Raw genomic sequence first — 8,690 nt, 5'->3', positions numbered from 1 at the left:
CAGGTTTTATTACAAAGTAACCTCTCCAGAACAGAACTGAAAAGATTTACTGAGATCCAATATGCCCAAATATGCAATGAGAACCACGAGTGTTTTACTGTATGTTCACCTGACTGTAAATATAGATAACAGACTACATGGGGGTATATAGCAGGTTCCAAAATGATGGTCTAGTCCTTTCTCCATAAAAACTGACAAGAACCATGAGCCGGTATAGTTGAGAAAGTAGTGTCCAGGTTGTACGATGAATAAATTATCTCTGTGCTGGAAAGAATTCTTTCCTTTATCATGTGTCCTCAAGTACTGTGCTGCCCTGGTATGTCCTACAACTCAGTTTCTTTCAGGCTTCAGAATCCTCACTAGCCTAACTTATGCCTGGTCTTATAACTTATAACACAGTATTTTTCCAGTTTGCCATGTTTATCAATTGATCACTACCGAGTTTGCTCTTCTGATGTATTTTGCCACCCACTACGATGTATTCTTTTTTTTCCTACAACTCAGTTTCTTTCAGGCTTCAGAATCCTCACTAGCCTAACTTATGCCTGGTCTTATAACTTATAACACAGTATTTTTCCAGTTTGCCATGTTTATCAATTGTTCACTACCGAGTTTGCTCTTCTGATGTATTTTGCCACCCACTACGATGTATTCTTTTTTTTCCCCCTCATCTAGTGATTTTCAATCCTACTTGCACATGAGAATCCACTGGGGAGATTTTAAAGGTATTACTGCCTAAGCCCCATTCTAGAGCATTAAATCAGCATTTATGCAGGTAGGGCTCCACTAGGTTGTTTTCAAAGTTCCCTAGGCCACTGTAACGTGCAGCCAAAGTTTAGACCCATGCTTCAAACTGAATGCCATGGCTTAAAATCTCCTTCCTCTATCATGCTGCAGTGATTGCCACCCCCTAGATAAGTCTCAGCCCATAAAGAGTCCACTGTGAAGAGAAGTTGATACCATGCTGTGTCATGTATGCATATATATATATATATATAGCCTTACATCTGTCAAGATGGTTTCACAACAATTTACTAATAAATCCATCTATCCATATGTCTGTACATAACCCTGGGTCTTTTAAGCGATGCTGTACTTCAGGCAAGAGCTACCTCACCTCCTTTCAGGTGAGACATGGGGGGGAAAAAGCCTCTTCCAAAATGCTCCCAGGAAATTTCTATAGATTTGTGAGAGACTTTAATGCTTCATTATAACTGGAATGAATTCTGCCTAATATACACCTTAATGGGCAGATGTCTCATTGCAACTAGTCATCTTCCTGTAAACTGTTAAAAAAAAAAAGTAATGATGCTGGGGACATTTCTTTTAATAAATATCCTATTGTTAGTAGTATACACAAAGGGAAATTATTTTTAAACGTGTTATCATTGCCAACTTTAAAATATATATATTCAGGATGTACTGGAACACGTGACAATTGTAAAACAAAATGAAAGCAACTTAAAAGAAATTTTGAAATGATGACGCGGACAGAAAACTATTAAAATAATAAAGGCCAGATGACTATTCCCAAATTGTACTTCACTTCCCTGGGGAAAGCCCAGGAAAATTCAGGGTATGTATTCTGGGGGGGATAAAAAAATGTCCCTACGCATTTACAAATGCATGCAAACATACAGTTGCTGGATTTTGAACTTAACTGGCTTTTATTTGTCAAGTCTTCCTCATTTGTTATGTGTGTTTTATTCTAGGACCAAGACGGTGAGAAGCCCTCTGCCTCCAGACCCTCACATATCTCACTGTTGGAGCATTAATACACACCAAAACTCCCCAGAAGACATAGCTTGAGATGAGATGCCAACGAAAAGCCCGTTTACTTCTTCAGATAATGCCTGAATGTTTTTAATGGGACATGGATTGTTACAGTGATGGAGGACAGGTGTCCATCAGCAGATGGAACACTAATTCCAAGAAAAGTTCTATGGAGCTAGAACTAAACCATCACATTATTTGTCCTATTTTGCTGTTTTCCAAGATTGCCTCAGCAAGATCACACCCTGCTTTCTTGATATTACTCCAGAGAGGAAGGACAAAGATCTGAGCTATTAAGTGAGAGCAGGAGGGGTAGAAGAAGTGATGTTCCAGAGTTATGTAAAGATCGATGGATAGATGGATATATTAGTAAATTAGTGAATTGGCACCAGAGGAGTAGAAAACAAACATTATGATCTTAAATGCCGGGGTCCGGGAGCAAAAGATCAAGAAAGAATTCTTGAGACATCCTCCGCGCAAAAAAAGGTGTTTTGTTTAAGATTTATTTACTTGAGAGAAAGCACAAGCAGGGGAGGAGCAGAGCGGGAGGGGAAAGAGTCCTTAGCCGATTCCGTACCCACAGGGCTCCATCTCCTGACCCTGAGATCATTACCTGAGCCAAAACCAAGAGTCAGAAGCTTAACCGACTAAGCCACCCAGGTGCCCTAAACAGGTGGCTTTATTAAAGTTCAGAACAGGCCCCCGTGGGCAAAAACAGCTGCCTTGGGATTGTGGGAAGTGACTGATTACATACTTTCAAGTTGGGAGGGAGTTACAAGAGCCTAAGTCTCTAAGGAATTTGGAAGCAAGGTTTCCAGGACCCTGAAGGGCTAGCTATTATTCAGACATGGTCATTCACTACTGTCTACTAAAACCTTAGTCATGAGACCCTTTAGATGCCTATCAGTGGACCACATGTTTGGAGAATAATTGCTAACATATACCTTGGCGGGGGGGGGGGGGGTGATAAAGGAAGCTTCCAAAGGGATTTCATACGTTAAAGGCAACACAGGATCCTGGAGGCCAGGGTAATGTCACGCTAAGGTTGTCTTTTCTTCTAGCAAAATATTAACATGGAGCTATTAGAGCTCCTTGAGGACGGTCACTCTGCCTGTCTCAAGTACTTGTCAATAGGCTGTAAATTGTAAGGAAATTTGATTTTTTTCCCTGTATTTCTTTTGCCTTTGTTCGACACATTACCACCCACATGTAGAAGAATAAATAACGCCTGTTTAAAATGTGTAGGGCCCTCACCCAACCATGCTGGCACCTTGTTCTAGGACTTCCAGCCTCCAGAACTCGACTGGGTTCAAGACTGCAACGTAAAAAGATCCTGAACTCACTTCACCCCACAAACCAAATCTGCATCTATATATGGAACTTCCTCTGAAAAAAACCTAAAAGCTTGTCTGAATAACTCCTGCATGCCCCGAGAAAGCAAGCCCACACAGAAGCAGGTAGGAAAGTCTGAGGCACAATCTCACCACAGACCGCCCACCCCACCCCCACCGGGTGCCCATACCACCTACAGCTGGACGGGACCGCAAAACCTGGAGCTTCTCCTTGAATGCAAAGGGTTTCAACCCCACACCGGTCGCCCCAACTCTTAAGACCTGCAGCTGAGGGAGGAGCCCCCAAAACATTTCACATCGAAATGGCCCAGGAGGGCTCCGGGCCACGACATTCACGCCGCTACATAACAATCTGAGAACCGTGGACTCACCCGCCCCAGGGCTCAGCGCAGAGGCAGCAGGTCCCGAGGTGTCCAGACTTTCTGTGAAAGACGCTCATTTGCTAATCTGAAAGCTTCGGCCTGAGGAGTACAGGCATCTAACATAAGACACATTTAGGGGATGCTGGCGGGCAGACAGCAGCTCCATACTCTCCCTCTGCCCCGCTCCAGTGTCTGGCCACCATCTTTTCTAACTCTAGGCTCCTCCCCCTGCCAGGTGCCATCCATCATCCACATACGGGGAATTCCTTCCACCTTGAGGTCTTCAATTAGCTGATAGGTTGACTGTTAGCCATAAATTAAACTGCAAAGGAAAGCCTCCTCTTCCTGGACTCAAAGTTTGGAGGTTTCACCGACTATTCTTAAAACTAGTTACATTCTTAAGTCTGAGCCGACTGAAGAAAGGTTTAAATATTTATAAAAGTCATTAGGAGGGGCACCTGGGTAGCTCAGCCGGTTAAGCATCTGACTCTTGGTTTTGGCTCAGGTGGGCTCAGATCCTGATACCAGGGTAGGGAGATCAAGCCCAACCTCTGGCTCTGTGCTTAATGGGCAATCTGCTTGAAGAGTTTCTCCTCTCCCTCTGTCCCTACCCACCCGCCCCCTCCCCAGCTGCTGCGCACAAGTGCTCGCCCACGCACACGTGCGCCCTCTCTCAAATAAATAAATCTTAAAAAAAATCATTAGTAATAATTTCTGTATGTGCTGCTGAGAGAACATAATTTGCATGATAATTTAAATTGAAGTGTAAAAAGTGTAAATGTGTAATTAGCACAGGTCTTCCCATTTTTCTGGTTCACTTGATCATCTAGGAAAGACCCAAAGAATGTTTCCCAAAATGTTCTGGAGACTTGTATGACTGGATTCATTTATTCTTGTCACTTTGAAAGGCCTGGCCTCATTGATGGATCAGTCTCTTGTATCCCTGGTCAGCACTTGATATGATTCCTGGGATGTGAGACCCTCCTGGCTCCCTGCTTCTTCCAGTCCAGCCCTTCCCATTGCTCTCTGCGGCAATTGCCAGAGACTTTTGATTCAAGAAACTTCCTCTGAGGCAGGAGTTTCTATTTTTCCAAAATGCAAATTGTTAAATAAAATATTTTGTGCTCAAAAGAAAAAAAAGGGGGGGTTCACTAGCATGCTGGGTGCATCATTCAGCCTTTCTATCCTGGCCCACCTACTGGTGTACTGACCCCAGTCCTGCCCTCTTCCTACTGTTGCCCTCCTCCAACTTGTTTTCTACTCCATTCTATTTGGTCCACCTCTCTTCCCCCACACTACTGCCCTTTGCCCAATCCAAGGTCCCAGTATCTCTGACCCTAGCCTCTCTACAGTGAGGTGCAGTACACAGCCACCATGTCCATCGAGCATCCCGTGTGTTTCAATACTACCTGAATACTACCTTCATACTTCAATACTACCCAGCTTCTACATCAGGTCAATCAACTCCACCCAGACGAAAACCCTATAGCTGGAAGTGCTGAACTAGCTAATGAAACTAGAATCTTTACTGTCCTACAGAAATTCCAGACTATATTCACAGCATGGGCAGGGACTTTATGGCACCATGATCCAGGCCATTGGATGCTGTGCAGCTATGAAAGAACAGTCTGTGATACCTGCCTCAATGGCCGAGTGCAGCTACTGTTTCATGAGCTATTCATCACAGAGTCAGTGGTCATCATTAAGAAGCTGCTGCAGATGCAGCCAGCACAGCATGGGGAGGTCATAAATTGGCAAAGCTCACAGACAACACCTAGGTGCTCATGGCCTGAGCCAGCATCCCGTGGCTCATTGGTGAGTACAGTGAGCATGTCTCCAGTATTCGGCTGATGTCCTGGGAAAAACGGCCAAGTCCCTCACAGCAGAGAAAGACATCCACAAACTGCAGGTCATCAACCTGGCGGCCAAGCTCTACCTGACCACCCTAAGCAGACCAAGCTGTTGACCCAGCATATGCTAAATCTGTCCAAGTCCCACCAGAACTCTGATATCTGTGACCTAGCACACTTCACCTGGCAGTTTATCCTCTCTTGAGAGTAGTGTGGAGCCCTCAGCCACCATGCCAAGAAGCTCTTCCTGGCACCCAAACCAGCCACAGGCTTGCAGTCATCCTTCAAAGAGCAGACCACTTCGGGCTGGGCTCACTAACCAACCCACTAAACGCCAAGGCCACAGGCTACCAAGAGCTTCCAAACTGGCCAGAGGAAGCTCCAAACACATCTGCATGCAACATGGAGGTACCTAGATGGACCAAGCGCTCCAACTGGGAGAAGAGGAAAGGAAGAAGAGTCAGGCCCCCACAGAGTCCACAGATAGACTCCCAGAGTCCAAGAGTGAGTCAGTCAGTGAGAGCAGCAGCTAGAGCAGCTGAAGACTCCAGCAGTGAGTCTAATTATGCAGATCAAGATGAGAGTGAGGAGAAAGCAAGACGGAGTGACAGTGAACACAATGAGGAGGAAGATGAAGAAGGTACCAGAAGGACAAGGAGAAGGCTTGTCTTCTGAGGGCAGAGATTCCACCAATAGCTCATCAGAGTTTGAGATGACATTGGATCCCGAGGAAGAACAGGAGGAACCTGCCTCCTGAAAAGAAGAAAAACAACAACAACAACAACAACAACAACAAAACCAAAACAAAACAAAAAACTCCCTGGGGACCATGTACTCCTGCAGCCAAAAAATGTCTTCGTTTGATCTAAAAGACTTTCCCTCCTACTGTCCAGTCTGTATCTCCCACCATGGTTGTGTTCACCTGTTTGGCTGCTGACCTAGAGGGCCTGACATTCACAGGCTCTCCCCTGATGCCCTTGCTGCCCTTCCAGTGTCAGGGGTTGGAACGCAGGAGCTGATGCACCTTGTAGCTGGTGAGGGGCTGGCTGTGGACTAGATCTTCAGCAGCCCACCTTTGTCACCAGGGGACCCACATAGTATCCATGCATACCCACTTCTCCAAGAGCTCCAGCATCCCCATCAAGAGCCTGCATGTGGTCACCCTTAAGCTGTCTGCTGGCATCAGCATTCTGAAATTGAGTCCCTAGCACCCAGAGAATCTGCCACTGCCATCATGGGCATTAATTTCTGTGACCCAACCTAGCTGCTCAACTTCCAGCTGTGAATCCAAACCCAGCAGTTCCACATCTCCATTCAGCCACCCAGTGAGTAGCAGATGGCCCCATGTTCATGAGTGAGAATGAGTTCAAGAAGGTGCAGGGAAAGCTGATGGACATGAATGACCTCAGAGAAACTCAAGCTGCCAGACACCTGTCAGAGTGACCACACGGTGGCACAAAAGTGACTGCCACTGCCAACTGGATAGCATCCTTTGTGGGACATCTGACAAGTACAGGTTTGAAGGGAGGAAGGAAGGATGCTGACCAGTGGGAGCTTATTCCTGCTGACCCTGGACACCCTGCCTGCTGGAGCTGCCTAGCTAACAGTCAACAGCTGTTAGTCTCTCTCTCTCTCTCCCTTTTCTTGTATCAGATAGCATACAGGGGAACCTCTCTTCCTCTGGTCGTGACCACTATCCTCCCACCCAATTCCCCTGCCCATGAGTTCCTAGGACCTGTGCAGAGGGAGACAAAAGCTGCTCCCTTCAGTCATCCCAGCCTTCTGTAGCTATTTATGTAGCAAAATCTCAGTATTCTCCCTATTTTATAACATACATATATATGATATATAAAACCTAGACTTATTGTGGTCATATTGCCTTATATACAAATATTAAATGATTATGCTGTATACCAGAAACTAACATAATGTTATATGTCAATTACATCTCAATACAAAAAAAAAATACGTAAAATAAAATGTGTATTTCTGGGCTATAGTTCAGGAACATTGAATCAGAATATCTGGGAGTGAGCCTAGAAATTTTCCTTTAAAAAAGTGTCCAAGATGATCTTAAAGCAGAGTAAAGTTTTAAAAAAGCTAATGGTATGCCTTAGACCCCTCTTGTGTCAGCAGTGCACCCTCTCCATCCTGGTCTCTTCAGAGGGATTCTGGTAAACAGGCACCGACACACTCGAAAAAGTTACTGGGAAGGAAAGTAACTGGTATCTCTGGAGCCTGTTTGTTCTGCAGGAGCTAGTTGACAATAATCAATCAAATGAGTATTTACTAAGACCCGTTCAGGAGAGGCAATCCTCAAAACTCAAAGAAGAGGGAGATTTCTAACATTACGGAGTTTATAATCTGATTGAAGACAAAGCTACACATAAGTTATGTAAGGAGAAAAGAAAATATTACCACCTTAATTACTTGGATAATTGTCTTAACCTTCACAACTACTTTGACTATAGAGGTGAAACTCTGAAGTCTTCTAATCTGTGGTACAGGATTTTCCGTTAAATATTCTACATGCATAACCGTAATTTAGTCTGGATTTTATAGTCTCTTGGCTAGAAATTTCTTTTGATTCGCCCTATCTATAACAGACGATAAATCTAGAATTTAAAGATATGTCTCCTTTCAAATATCCTGGATAATTTTCTCAAATCATTAAAAGATTTAAGGAATTCCATCTTTTTGAAATCTTCTATTGTTTTTGTAGTCAAAAGTAATACAAGACAGCTGTTATTTTTTCATTCATTAACTCACTCAAAGTAATAAACTGAGAGTAATCTATATCCTAGGATACTAATGATCATTAAAACTTGGTCCCTGTTCTCATGGCCCTAGAGATAAGGCAGATATATAAAGGATCATAATCATATGCCCCAATTTTAGAATATAATCATTATATAATCACTATATAGAATATATCACTATAATCATTATATAGAATCAACTATATAGAATATAATCACTATATAGAATATATATATATATAGTGAATATATATATTCTAGAATATTACTATATAATCACTATATAGAATATATCTTGTCCCCTTTGCTTGGCAGATAATGATTTTAATGGGCATGAAAATGAGTGAAATTAGTACACAGAAAGTAGTTCTAGCTAAGTTGGGTGGAGAGGGAGCACATATTTTATGCCAGCAAGGATATGGGTAGGTGACAGATAAGGCAAAGAATCTTATTTTAGCAATGCAGAAGTAAAGGACCTGTAATGATCTACTCACTGAAAGGAATGTGCTCCTTAAATAGTCACTATCTGACATGTTTTTTCCATTTGATAACTAGATTAACTGTGACACAATAGGATTTAGGGCGTGGGGAGGG

General features: G+C 43.5%; 1 pseudogene; it reads left to right on the top strand.

Annotated features, from left to right (window-relative positions):
- Positions 1–1,520: 1,520 nt before the first annotated feature.
- The window catches only part of LOC123798379 (AP-3 complex subunit beta-2-like), a 30,845-nt pseudogene continuing 23,675 nt past the window's right edge, over positions 1,521–8,690 (top strand).

This window comes from Ursus americanus, chromosome 21 (genome assembly GCF_024610735.1).
Source record: "Ursus americanus isolate L20-20 chromosome 21, mUrsAme1.1.p, whole genome shotgun sequence".
Lineage (NCBI taxonomy): Eukaryota > Metazoa > Chordata > Mammalia > Carnivora > Ursidae > Ursus > Ursus americanus.
The sequence above is the reverse complement of the archived record's forward strand: the minus strand, read 5'-3'. Positions and strand labels throughout refer to the sequence as shown.